Raw genomic sequence first — 14,103 nt, forward strand, 5'->3', positions numbered from 1 at the left:
CCCCCTAGTGTAATATGTTAATATAAAATTATTTCTCCAGTTTAGGAACACACAAGATTAGAAAGGGTTTCTTATTTGTCTTAGAGTTATCCCAAAAGGAGAAAAGAGGTCGCCGTTTCAGTTATAGACAACCTTGGATTTTATTTAGTTTCCTCTATTATAAGGGGACATTTCCAATGGCAATATTCCAAATGCTATTAAAAGGGATCATTTCATGGAAGTGCACAACAGACAGAGGAATATGAGATTTATGAGCTTTCTTGGCACCCCTTCCACCACTGATAACACTAACTTTTTCAGCAAGAGGTGGTTCTAACTAACCAATGTAAAACAGAATACTTGCAAAAAGAAGAGAATAGATAGTGCTCCAGATTCTGAGATACAAGTGAGAGAATCAGGCAAAGTTGAACTTTTACTTGGACATGAGATAAAATAACGACAAATATATCAATTATTAAGGAGGTAAAGTGAAATCCTATCAGGCTACTGCAAGGTTGACCTCTAACAAGCATAAAATGAGCAATCCCCAGCAGTCGAACTAGCACCAAGAGTACCTGAATGTGAGACAAGTTACTTGTGAAGTGATGACCAAATTTTTTTTCCATTCATGGATTAGTTGCAAAATTCCACATTTTTAGAGGCTAAAGTAAGTTATCAAGGGTCAGCAGATTGTAGAAAATTTTGGATCAGGGCAGGCAGCTCAGGATCAGAAACAAAGTTCAGACAGAGGTTAAAGCAGGCAGAGTAAAATCAGTATCAGGAACAAGATGGGTTGCCTCCATATATAGGTCTTGGCACCATCATTGATGCGTTTACTAAACACAGTGTAGCATGATCACGCATAGATGTATGTGCATGTAAGCACCCACCTTGGTGCAGCAACCCCCCTGAGTAGCCTTACACCTACTTTAGAGTAAATTGGGACTTGAAGGCCCCTACCTTGATATCCTGTCTTATGGGATTAGCTTTTGTAGTTGTCTTTGAGGAATCAGAACCAGTACTGGTGCCCACCCTAACCCTGCACATTTCAAGGCACGAATGTTTACTATACAGTTTGCAATACCTTGTCTCTATATCAGCAGAAAATTGGGATCCTTGTTTTATATGCTTTAGTCTGCTCAGCAGTTATTATTCTGGGCACAGGTGCTCAGAGTTTACCATCATCCTGTCTCCAGCTCTGAGTCTACTCAATGGCCTTTGTAGGCCAAGCCTGCTTGAACCTGGGTTTCCTGTTTCCAATTTTATTTTGGTTCCTAATTCCTTCCCTGGTCCTGTCCCTTTTGTTGATTTTTCATTTTGACCTCAGCTTTTTTGCCTCTCGATTCTTTTTATGACACAGTCCATCTGACTTTGTAAGCTTTGTCCTTAGTGGCACCTTACCTTGCTTGCCCAGTTGCTCTCAGGTAGATGAAGGCCAGGCTTAAAGCCAAACGTGCCATAAGCATAAGAGCAGAATCCACTTATCCCAGTTTGGGATAGCCTTTTATGGCAAATGTACTGCTAATCTAGTGCATACATTCTGACATTCAGAAATGGACAAACCTGTACTCACTATTAGCTATTCCACCATAGATGACAATGAATTGCATAAAATCTGTTACCTGTTTTTTGAACATTTTTGTGTCTCCTACACAGATGAATTGGTGTTCAATTAAACATAATCATTGTAAATTCAGGTTTGGAAAAGCGTCAGAGATGATTTGACCCCCTTATTGTTAATATAATATATAGAAGGAAGAAAAGTGGCAAGCTGTTGTGGATGGATAAGAATCTGTGAGCCACCTGCATAGAATCTTGTACTTCCTGATCAGCTATGACAGTTTGGAGGAAAAAACTTAAGTTTATGCACAAAACCACATTTAAGAAACACACAAACACCCTGACAAGGGGAGAGTTGCACAAGCTGTCAAAGAAATGAGTCAGCCATGCCTTAATGACAAATTCAGAGTGAAATTTTGTCAGCTGCCAGGTTTTTATCCAAAGTGTTAAACACAGCAGAAGAAATGAGTAAATTTCACAATACTATATATTCGCATAAAAATGGGGGTTTAACCCATTTGTCAAGGATTATGGGAGTTTGAAATGTACATTTTATTCTTATTTTATCTTCAATACATTTTTACTGATATTTAAATACCATTTATAAAATAATAACTTTCTCATTGATCCAATCTGCCCAGATATTGCAGAACAAGCAATTCAAGTGATTCACATACAAATCTTGGTAAAACAGCATGCTAACTTGCAGAGAACTTTTGTGTAATCACATGAAAATATTTTCTTAAAAAATCATCCAGTATCTCAGTAGCTTTCTGAAAACTGGGTTTCAGATACCTCAAACTCAGGGCCAGAGTTAGAGATGGGGAGGGTCCAAGTGATGCAGTAGGGCTCGGCACCCAAACTAAAGGAAGTAAATTGATGTCATTCAGTGATGTCCAATCTATGGCTCCTCCATTGTTGATGACTACACACTGCTTGGACATCACTGAGGTATATACTGAAGATTTGTTATTATAATAAAATATTCTCCCAAATTCCAAATGTCCATGGGATTCCTGAAAATTCAACATGTTTGGTCAAAGCTATTTTTTACAGAGAAAAATATTAGCAGAATTTCGCAAATTCAGCCTCTACTTTTCCTTAATTTTACATTTTCTTTGTTTTGTTCACAAAAAACTCCAGTAGTGTAGAGTAAAAGAGGAAGACAAAAAGATAAGAAAGACAGAGAAAGACCATTCTTTTGATAAAACGTAAAAAAAAACAGTTATGGTCCCCATACACGGGCCGAAATTAGCTGTCGATATCGGTCCCATAGACCGATTCGGCAGCTAATCGGCCCGTGTATGGGGGCTACCGATGGGCCTGCCCGACCGATATCTGGCCTGAAATTGGTCAGATCTCGATCGGGCAGGTTGATGCGGTCCCTGAACCGATTGTCCCATTGCAGCCAATATAATTCGATCATTTGGCCCCATGCTCCCCGATATCACCCACCCGTAGGTGGGGATAACGGGTGAAGATCCGCTCCCTTGGCGATCTCGGCAAACGAACGAATCTTAACGTGTATGGCACCTTTACAAGGGAACAGAACTTTCAGCAGAATAGTCAGTGTAATCTTTTCTGACAATCGCATCATTGTAATCTGCACGCAAGTCAAATTTAAATTAGTGGCACATAATAGAATCACTCTCCTAATTTACAAGTAACGAAGCTTTCATTTTAATTAATCTTTCTCAGTGAAATAAATGTATTTCAGAAATCATTGCATTGCTTCTTGTGGTATTTTGGTTATTTTGTTGTGTACTGTGAACTCATCTCTTGGTATAAGGAAAATACAGTCAAATCACAAATTTACATCCCTGGGTTTGTGTTTTCCTACATTTTTAACTTTTTCTCACATTCCTACTAATGTCAATGCATTCTTTTGAGCACTTCTTCCCTTTTTTCGCATAGTGGTTTCCCACATCTTACATTACAATTTTGTCCCCTAAAATGCCTGCATAAAGGAACTAACTATGCCACCTGGACCATAATAACCATAATAATCTTCCCTAAAATCTCTTACTTTTCTATTTTCTGATCATTTCATCATATAGCAGCAGTGGTGTGCATAATCACAGTCACAGGGGCAGTCAGCTTTGGTGCAGGATCAGTGCTTACTCTACTGAAGTCTATACCAAAGCTAGAATTTGGTGCACTGGAATTAGAGCTATGTGTGGAACACCAAGACACTGGAGGAACAGGCAGTCACATGTTCTTTAATTAATAAATTACATTTAAGTGTAGGAAACCATACCCCCAGAATGAATACTTAACCAACAGATCCCAGGAAGTGGCCCTTAATTCATTGATTGGGGGTATAGTTTTCCTTCAATACATTTCCTTGATTTTACTTTTTCTCTGATTTACACCAAAATGGAGGCCCTACTGTTTAAAATATTTATATATATTTTATTTAAGGTTTACAAATATTTGTTTATATTTCTACAAATATTGATGGAGGATATTCTACACATGGAGCTTTATATGCTGGAAAGAGTGGGACTACAGGCAAAAATCCTACAGATTACTATAAGCAGTAATAGTGCTATTCTCCTATTACTGAGGATTAACATGGTTAAAAACATTTTAAAAAAGGAACAATTTAATGTATTAAATATTTCTAGTTTTAAGAATGTATTTACTTATTGGTGCTAAGCATTTAGATTGACTGTGCAAAATGTTATTATTAGAACTAGTGATGAGCGAATCTTCATGGTGACTTTTTTCATACCGCGCAACTTTTTTTTGCTGCCATTAGAGTCTACAGGCATTATTCCCCTGCAAAACATGGTGGAAAATTTTTTTCATCTCTATCTGGAACCCTTTTGGTACTTTAGATTGTAGAGTCTCTGGCACCGACACTCAGGTTACAGAATTCCAAAGCCATATATAATACCATTGATTTATCAAAATTAAAATCAAAATTTGCCTGTTGATAAATCACCAAAAGTCAAAAATAATAGTTTTTTCAATTTTACAGTTTTTCTTTTCTCTCAGCACTAAGCGATGTTTTTGGCAACCCAGAATCATATTTGCAGCGCAGTCCTCCCATTCCCATTTATTGTGAATTATAATGTTTGTTAAATATTTATTTCTGGTTCTTATGTTCCTAAGTGGTAGAAGAATTTATAACTTCCAAGTTTCTCTGAGTCAATTGTGATACAGATCCAGACAGCTTCCATTGTTAAAGGAATTCAAAAAGGATTGATCTGTGTTTCCTCAGAAGTTCTTTTTGGCACAGGCTGACAATGAGCTCAGGCCAAGGTCACAGGATAGGTTTTCACTTGCTTTTAACACCGCAAAAAGTTTAATAACAACTCCTCCCTTGGTGCTCACACACCCAGGCAAATTCAGCCTTCCTGACAGCATCTCTCTGGCTGAGACACCGGGGGCTCATTTAGCAGTAAAGACTGAAGTTCTTAGTGAATAAACCTCCTGCTGGTACCCTTGGCTTTCTTTGGCTTTAGCAAGGCAAATGTTGCACCCAATAAGCACAAATAACTAAAGTTGCCTGACTGCCAGGGCACCACTGAGGTTGGTGCACAGATATTTGTTGAGCAGAATGCAGTTCTGTCCTGTCTTTTCTTCCAAAACAATTTTCACACTTCCCTTGCTTAAAGGAGAAGGAAAAGCTAATAAAGAATTAATCTCAAGCTGCAGGCATACCTTCAGTTGTCTCAATAGTGCCCTTAAGTCTCCCCATATTTCATCTGTTCAGATGATCAGAAGCCAAACAGGAAGAAAAAATGCTGAGCTGTGTAAAGAAAGTTCCCATAATGCCTCACTCCTGCACAGACACCCAGACCAAGTGAACATGCTCAGTTAGTAAGACTATTGGGCACATTTACTAACCCACGAACGGGCCGAATGCGTCCGATTGCGTTTTTTTCGCAATGATCAGTAATTTTGCGATTTTTTCGGCGTCTTTACGATTTTTGCGTAAAAACGCGAGTTTTTCGGCGTCTTTACGATTTTTGCGTAAAAACACGAGTTTTTCGGCGTCTTTACGATTTTTGCGTAAAAACGCGAGTTTTTCGTAGCCATTACGAAAGTTGCACAAAGTCGCGATTTTTTTGTAGCGTTTACACTTGCGCACAAAGTCGCGCCTTTTTCGTAGCGTTAAAACTTAAAAGGCGTGACGTTTCGCGCAAGTTTTAACGCTACGAAAAAATTGCAACTTTCGTAATGGCTACGAAAAACTCGCGTTTTTACGCAAAAATCATAAAGACGCCGAAAAACTCGCGTTTTTACGCATAATCGTAAAGACGCCGAAAAATTGCAAAAAATACGAAAAAGTCGCAAAATGTTCGTTTCCAAACGGAATTTTCCCAATTCGGATTCTAAATCGTGTCTTAGTAAATCAGCCCCTATGAGTCAACTTCCTGCTGATTGGCTCAGATCCACATCCACAGGGGGGAGTGAGTTCTTACCATTCTTGAGGGAGGGGGGATCAGCAGAGAGGAGAGAGTTGAAAGCTGCCTGTCTGTGGCACAGGAATTACAGACACAAGATATCTTTTCACATAGAAGTCAGTGCAGCGTTTCTGTGAGTGCTTATGGCTGTATATACATAGATCTTTCTGATAAAGCTTACGTAGTTTTTACCTTTCCTTCTCCTTTAAAGGGGATCTAAACTCCCAAAAATGACTTGGTGTATTTAGAGTGCTTCTCTGAGCAGATTTACAATTTATATTATTAAGTGGTTTCTGAGGTATTACCAGTTTATATTGCTAGACAGGTTTCACTCAACAGCTCTCTTAGTGTCCCATAGCGTCAGTGGCCCTAACTGTCTATGCATTTATGGAATCAGTTAAATGAATGTAAATTAATACCAGTGGCTGCTGCCAATATTATGTTCCTTCAGACAGAAAATAAACCATCTTTGGGCTCATTTACCAATGGCTTTGGTGCAAGTCTCAACCCTTTATGGTCCGTACATGGAGTATTTGTATCCATAACACTTGCCAAGCATGGCTAACAGGAGTAAAGATAGCCATGTAATTAACAACTGCCATACGAAAGCATTACGTACATGGCTCCCTAGTGGCTTGTGTCCTCTGGTGCTGCCCATCTTGCTTATTCTGAATGTGCCATCCAACTCCTGCCCCTTCTGCATGCAGCACAGTCAGATGCAACTCTTTGCACTATAAATGGCATGGGACAAGGTGCCAATTGTAGGGCAATTTGCATACACTTTGCTTTATTTTTTTGTACATTAGCCCAACTGTTTTAAGACTGAGTAACAAGAAAATTGTTTGTCTATATATATCAGCTCTATTTAGACACCAAATAAAAGGAAAGCACAATTTTTGTACAGGAAACCTGTCACATAAATCACTTTAAACTACACACATCTTTCTCTTTCATGAAAATACAAGGGATGTACACCTGCCTTTTAGTAACTAATTCATATCATCACCTCTAACTCAGCCAGGCTCATTTACTAACATAAATACTTCCACTGCAGTTACTCATAGCAAGTTCAGTGTAAGCCCCAGTTCATCAGTCTGCAGCAAATTAATCAATGAAAGCTTACATCTATACAGCTGGCACCTGTACTTGTGCCATTTTAATAAATATGCCCTATTATTTTTTAGCCCAGCAAACTCTGCTCTCATTTGCTTCAAGATGAGACTATTTATTGAAAAATTTTCATTTAATAATACTACTACTTAATGTCAAGACTTGAATGTGATGGAAATCCTGGATAAAAAGAGGAAGCAACAGAGTTCTACCAAACATTTTTCCTGGTTTTAATTGAATTGATTTAAAGATTTGTTATTTAAAGTTATTTTATTCCAAGCTGCAAATCATTGCTAATATTAGCATTTTCAGTGTTTTAGTGTATTTCTAAAAATTGCTTCAAACTGCAGCTTCTTGTCTGACACATTTCATTAGGTAATAAGATAAAAATGATAAAAACTAAATTTAGGGTGTCTTCTGAATAGTTTCATTCCCATTATAAGACCCTAAAAATGAAATAATGCATATTAATTTGTATGGTTGAAACTTTGGCTACCAAAGCCCACTGCTTGTTTTTATGGGTAGTAAGATCCCCCTAAGGGCTCTGGCACACAGGGAGATTAGTCGACCGCGAAAATCTCCCTGTTCGACAATGTAAGTCGCCGGTGAGATGGCACACGCGGCGGTGCGATTTCGGCAAATCGCCGAAAATGCCTCGCGAGGCAACTTCGGTGATTTTCCGAAATCGCCTGCGCAGCATGTGCCATCCCACCGGCGACTTACATTGTTGCCGGTGGGATGGCTATTCGGGGAGATTAGTCGCCCGCGAACAGGGAGATCTGTCACGGGCGACTAATCTCCCCGTGTGCCAAAACCCTAATAGTAAACTGGCATAAATATATAGAAACTCCATATATTCTTGGAATGCACACGTTCCTCCAAACTCGCAATGGGCAGATAGTTCTTTCTACTCCAAAGTACCAAGCTGCAAACTATTACTAAATAAGCACCTTATTTCCCAGATATTCTTAGGTACAAAGATAAAACATCATAAATATGAATGCAGGGGGTCTTTCAATCAGTTTGAGTCTCAGTATGCATAGAAGTAACAAGTGATGTGGCACGTAGAAAAGGAAAATAGTGCCCACCAAATTGCTACAAGTACAGTTATTTAATTCAATAAAATGCCATAAAAGGGGGGTTATTTATCAAAATTTGGGTTTGTGAGTTTGCCAAATAAGCGGATTGCAATGTATATGGCCACCTTTAGACAGGGGGTTAAGGCAGGAGCTTATGGAAATATTTTGCACATCTGGCAGCCTTAGTAGAATGCACATATTCAAAAGCGGAGTTGGTTTAGTATAGGCATGTTGGTGTGGGTGGGTAAAGATTTATCCTGGGTTTCCTTATCTCCTATTCGCCTCTGAGGTGCCTGTGAAATTTACAGCTTTTAAGTGAGACTTAATGAATGTGCTACACACCTTTTACTTCTTGGTTATCCTACATTTCATGAACAAGATAGTTTGATTTGCTAAGAGAGGTTTTCTAAGTGCCTCATATAATACTGTTTACCACTCCTCTGTCATCTTTAATCTCAAAGAAGGAAGGATAATTCTTTCATCTGTAACTGATTTAAAAATATTTCTTCTACAGATTTCAAAGCCAAAGTTAGATAAGAAATAACTTGTGAGCTATTGCCTAGAATTAGAGGTTATTTTTATCAGTGGCAAAGCCATAAGTGTTGTTTCCACAAGGGAAACAGTATCTCCGCATACATAAAGCAAAAATGAGCAGAATGCAATTTGAGTTGATGACTATTTTTATCTCTTGCTTGATGTAGGTAAGTGCTACTTTTTATGTAAAAATGTTTGTGAAATGCATTTTGTTGGGGCTAAGATTTTCTATTTTTTCCTTGTATAAGAATGCTAATGTGGCTCATTGCAACTATTGTTATTCAAGGGACAGGCTTATATGGCTACCAAGGGGAATCTAAAATGCCCAGTGCTGCTGTCCAGGTGGAAATACATCAGGTTTACCTTCATATTTGAGTTATAAACTCACATTTCAACTAAATTTGAGGCTGTTTTTATCAAATCTTATTCTGTTCTATCACTTCATATTTGAGCAGAACAAACATGCTGAATTAAATGATATCTTGAGAAAAGCACACAGTGAACCATACATTTATCTAATATTGTAGAAAAATATAGTGGCTGAACACCAAAGTATCTCCCAAGGTGGCATAAACATAAGCATTTAAGTGTAAATTTCAAATATTTCCATTACATTTGCCCATAAGGACCAGGAATATGGGGGGGGAGTGCATTTTATACTGGTGACAGAACTTGGCAGCACAAACTCTGCAGCTCAGAGAAACCCTAATAGAATGAGTAGATGTGTGAAAGACCCAAGAAGGACTGGATGAAGAGAAGCAGGCAAAGCTAGTAGATGCGATTGATGGAAACGGAAGCTCAGCAATAATTTGGCAATCCTTGGGACTCTATTCCAAACTGCCATGCTAAATGTACCCTCAGAAAGATGTAGAGACTCTACCGGGGTTAAACTGGATGACTTTGAGGGATGGGGTACATTACAGAAATGAAGAGAGAGGTTTTAGATATTGTATTTAATATTTTACTGCAGACCTCTAGATCTTGTTGGACTGCTCTTCTCAGTTACACATTGGAGAACATTCACATCTTTTTGCCAGATGTAAATACGGCACTTTATCAAGAGCACCAATGCTTTTTTTTATCAAAAGTAATTTCACCAGGTTCAGGCTGGCAAACTACCATTATAAATATATTTCAGACACTTTAGTATCTCATTATCTACTCATATCCTCCATATGCCATTGCCTTATGGTGTTAATTTGCCAGCACAGCTTCACTGTTACAATTCCATTGGGGAAATACACTAGCATAATTACATAAAGATATTATAACAGCAAAACGTCCGCATATTATGCTTGCAATGTGTTGTTTTAATTTTAAATGTGTCATTACTGCAAACGTTTGTCTGTTCTATTGATGAGACCTTTGGTGCAGTAAGATGAGTTGACAATTTGCACAAATATGCCCCTATATCTTTAAATGCTGCCGAGATTTCTAAAAGTTATAGGCTTTACAATATATGGACAGTCAGACACACAGGGGATCTTTTCACCATATGTTATTTTTATGAGTATTCTTCATGTGGATGTTTGCAGCAAGGAAGCATGGCATTTCAGCAGTTGACCATTTGGCTTTCATCTGCTTGCAATAAACTTGGCTTCAGTTTGTCAGTCCAGGACCTCATTAAACATTAGAATTTTAGATAATCTGATTTCAGGTCCAACTAGGTGAGTTTAAAGGAACAGTAACACCAAAAAATGAAAGTGTATAAAAATAATTAATATATTATGTACTATTGCCCTGCACTGGTAAAACTTGTGTGTTTGCTTCATAAACACTACTGCAGTTTATATAAATACCCTGCTGTGTAGCCATGGGGGCAGCCATTTAAATTGAAAAAAGGAGAAAAGGCACAGGTTACTAAGCAGATAACAGATAAGTAGCAGATTCCCTTTGTATTCTACACAGTTTATCTGTTATCTTCTTATGTAACCTGTGCCTTTTCTCCTTTTTTCAATTTAAATGGCTGCCCCCATGGCTACACAGCAGCTATTTCTATTAACTATAGTAGTCTTTCTGAAGCAAACACACAACTTTTACCAGTGCAGGGCAACAGTACATTATAATTTAATTATTTTAAAACGTTTTTATTTTTTAGTGTTACTGTTCCTTTAATAACAGATACCCTTGCAAAACCAGCCTTTAATGAATCCACTCTATTCATTTCATTAGCAGGGAGATCAATGACAGTTTCCATATGTACAATAGAATTGCAGCCATTCCGTGCATTTTTGTGTTCTTGTTTAGGATTTACTTTCCCTTAGCACTTTATCAGCTTTCATTTATAAATATAAAAAACACCTAGGGACTTTCTAGCTTGCCCATTAGGAAATGGAAGGGTGAGCAATAGTGAGAGGATACAGTGCATGTAACACAAGAAGTGTCTTAAATATTTCATGAGGACCCAGGAATGCACAAGCAGCCTGTAAATGCTGTTTAGAAGCACTAATACAACTCTTGCACCAGGTACAAATTGTTTTAGGAACACAAATTATTTTCCACATCTGCCAGAAGAGTTATGTGCTCAAACCTTCTGAATAGAAAGCAACATCCTCTTTGCAGTTTTTATGGAGCCAGCTATTATAATTATTCTTTATTTATATTGACATATTCAGCAATCTCCACACTATTTCATTTTTGGATATTAGTTTAATTTCTCTGGGTAAAGATATACACATGGATCTCTATAGGAAACCTATAACTTGCAACACTCTATTACATTATGATAGTTCCCATCCAGCCGGTTGTTTGATGGGTATCCCGGTAGGGCAGTTTCTTCGGCTATGTCTGATTTGCCCGACTTGGGATGCCTTTCAGCAACAGGCTATGCAATTATGGGATTGTTTTCTTGAGAGAGGTTATCGTTCTGATGCTGTTGTTTTAAATGACTAAATAAATGGTGATTTTTACATTCCAGCTCTCAGTTGGTGCCATACTTTTTTGAGACTATTGAGTTGTATGCCGTCTGGGTTCCAGCATTACATGTAGCACATGTAGTGCTGTGATCGGTAAGTGCTCCCGTGATTTATTATTTTTCAGAGATTATACATTACCCACATCATCCCCTGCCCCAGTGGAGCTTACAAGTTAACGTTCCTATCATGTTCACACACACACAGCAGTGTCAGTTGTTTGAGCAGCATATTAACCTACTTGAACGTTTTTGGAAAGTGTGAGGAAGTGCACACCAGCACGCAGAGAACATACAAACTCCTTGGAGATAGTGCCCTGGCTGGGATGGAACCTAGGACCCCAGCATTTTATAGCAGCAATGCTACCTCTGTATTCTCTACATACGGCACATCACATCTAATCAAAAGAACAAATTGTCACAGAAAAACCAACAACAAAGGATCAATACAATATTTTGTAAACTTTAGATACTCTTGGAAATCACCGTTATTGCAACCAACCAATGCAGCAGCCATAATAAGGGGTCATTTACAACTGGGACAGTAGTAAGCAAAGTACAAAAAATGGGCGCAATCCACAGTTTATTTGCACTTTGCACACTACCTTCCTCGCTACTTAAATTGCTACAGCCAACCCCCAGGCAGAAGTGCTCTAGGCATGAGAGCCAGGGATGCGCTCCTGTGGAGATTATACTACACATGCCAAACACCTTAAAAGGGATGAGGTTTCCGAATTCGGCAACTCGCCAGCTAAAACCTGTCGAGATCATGTAGAAGTCAATGGCAGATGTCCCTTCCCTAAAGGATCTTTCTTTGCTTTCTGATTTTTGATGCAGGTTTTTTGTTCTACAATTCGAAAAAGTAGAGGTTTGATCATTTGCAATTGCCCTTTATATTTTATTCTTTGTCCTGTCTTCTCTGACAAATTTTGTTTATATTTATACACCTTTTCTACATAAGCTAATGAATCCATAATAGTCTGTTTGTGTTGCACAGAACAGTCCCCCCCACCACCCATAGGCTGACAGTGTAATGATACTATTCCCTTGCCTTGTTCCACTGAGAAGTGATAGATTCTAGGACTTAAAGTTCCTTTTGCTTAACTGAGAATCCTTGCACCAGCCACTATGGAAAGAGGGTTTTAAGTCCTTGAATCCATTACTCCCATGGAAAAAGGCCAGGGGTTTACATTACCCCATCAGCCTATGGGAAGTAGTTGGAAAACAGCTTTTATAATTTACATTCCTTCTTTTCAATCTGTGGAATCAGGTATGTCTGTCTTTCTGTATGTTCAGATAGTGTTTATACACTTTTTTCTACATAAGCCCAACAGAATGAGCGTATGTCTTTAAGGGGGGCATAGTTCCCTTTAAGATAATTTTAACTTTTGAAAAGAGAAGGTCAAGCCCAGACTGGCAGTCTATGGAGGGACTGCTGTAACATGCCATAGACAGTCACTATTTATTGGGCTGGTGGGGGGCTGTCTGGGCCTCACTGTACATGAAATGCCAGGGACTATTTTGAATCCCAGTCCAGACCTGTAGAGGGTCTTAAATATTATGTAATTCAGGAATCTCCAAGTTGCAATACTCAGCTTTTGTTAAGTTAAAATCCAGCATCCCCTTGACAACCAAATCTACCCACATAAATTACTTTGGGAATTCCAAGCTAGACCACCCCCAGAGTATGATAACCTCTAAAAAAGAAAGCTGAATGAGTATATAATGGGAGTGTGCCCATATATATCTGTATGGATACAGTGGCACCAATTAATATATTACATTTTGTATTTCCAATGACGCACACACGCACATAGGAATGTTTTGTTATTGTAAGTGAAAAAAAATTGGCCCATTTAGTTAACATTTACAAGCATCACCCTCTGCCTGCTTATGTCAGTTTGTGTTTTTAAGCTTACTTCTAACCCCAACCTTTAGCTCTATGTTATTTAACTGCACTCTATAAACAGATGATAGTAAATTCCAGCACATACAGCAGTTATAGGCCGTGCTCCATTGATCCTTAGTTGCCTAGTGTTGTTACATACTGGAACAAGTCCATTTAAGTCAACACTTTGTGGACATAATCTTCATGTAGCTCCTGGTTGATCCAAAGGAAAGAATAAACCCATTCTAAAACAATCTACAATGTACTTCAAAGGGGAGGAACTAATGAAAGAGTCTAATAGTCCCTTATGCATACTGTAATTCTTTGCAAATTTACCTTTTTCTCACCACTTTAGAGGGAGCACACCCAGAGTTATACCCATAAGGACTGTCAGAACAGCCGGGATTGGAATAGGTCATCCCAACAAGTGAATACACCAAATATCCTTGAATACCAAGTTTTACCACCATATTTGTGGTGATGTCCCTTCTCTGGAATTCGCTCCCACAAACTGTCAGACTTTCTCCCAATCTCTCTGCCTTCAAGAAATCTCTAAAAACACATTTATTTAGAGAAGCTTACCCTCATTTAATTTAACATACCCTCAGTGTGCTGCTAAAAGCATTA

This window comes from Xenopus tropicalis, chromosome 2 (genome assembly GCF_000004195.4).
Source record: "Xenopus tropicalis strain Nigerian chromosome 2, UCB_Xtro_10.0, whole genome shotgun sequence".
Taxonomy (NCBI): Eukaryota; Metazoa; Chordata; class Amphibia; order Anura; family Pipidae; genus Xenopus; species Xenopus tropicalis.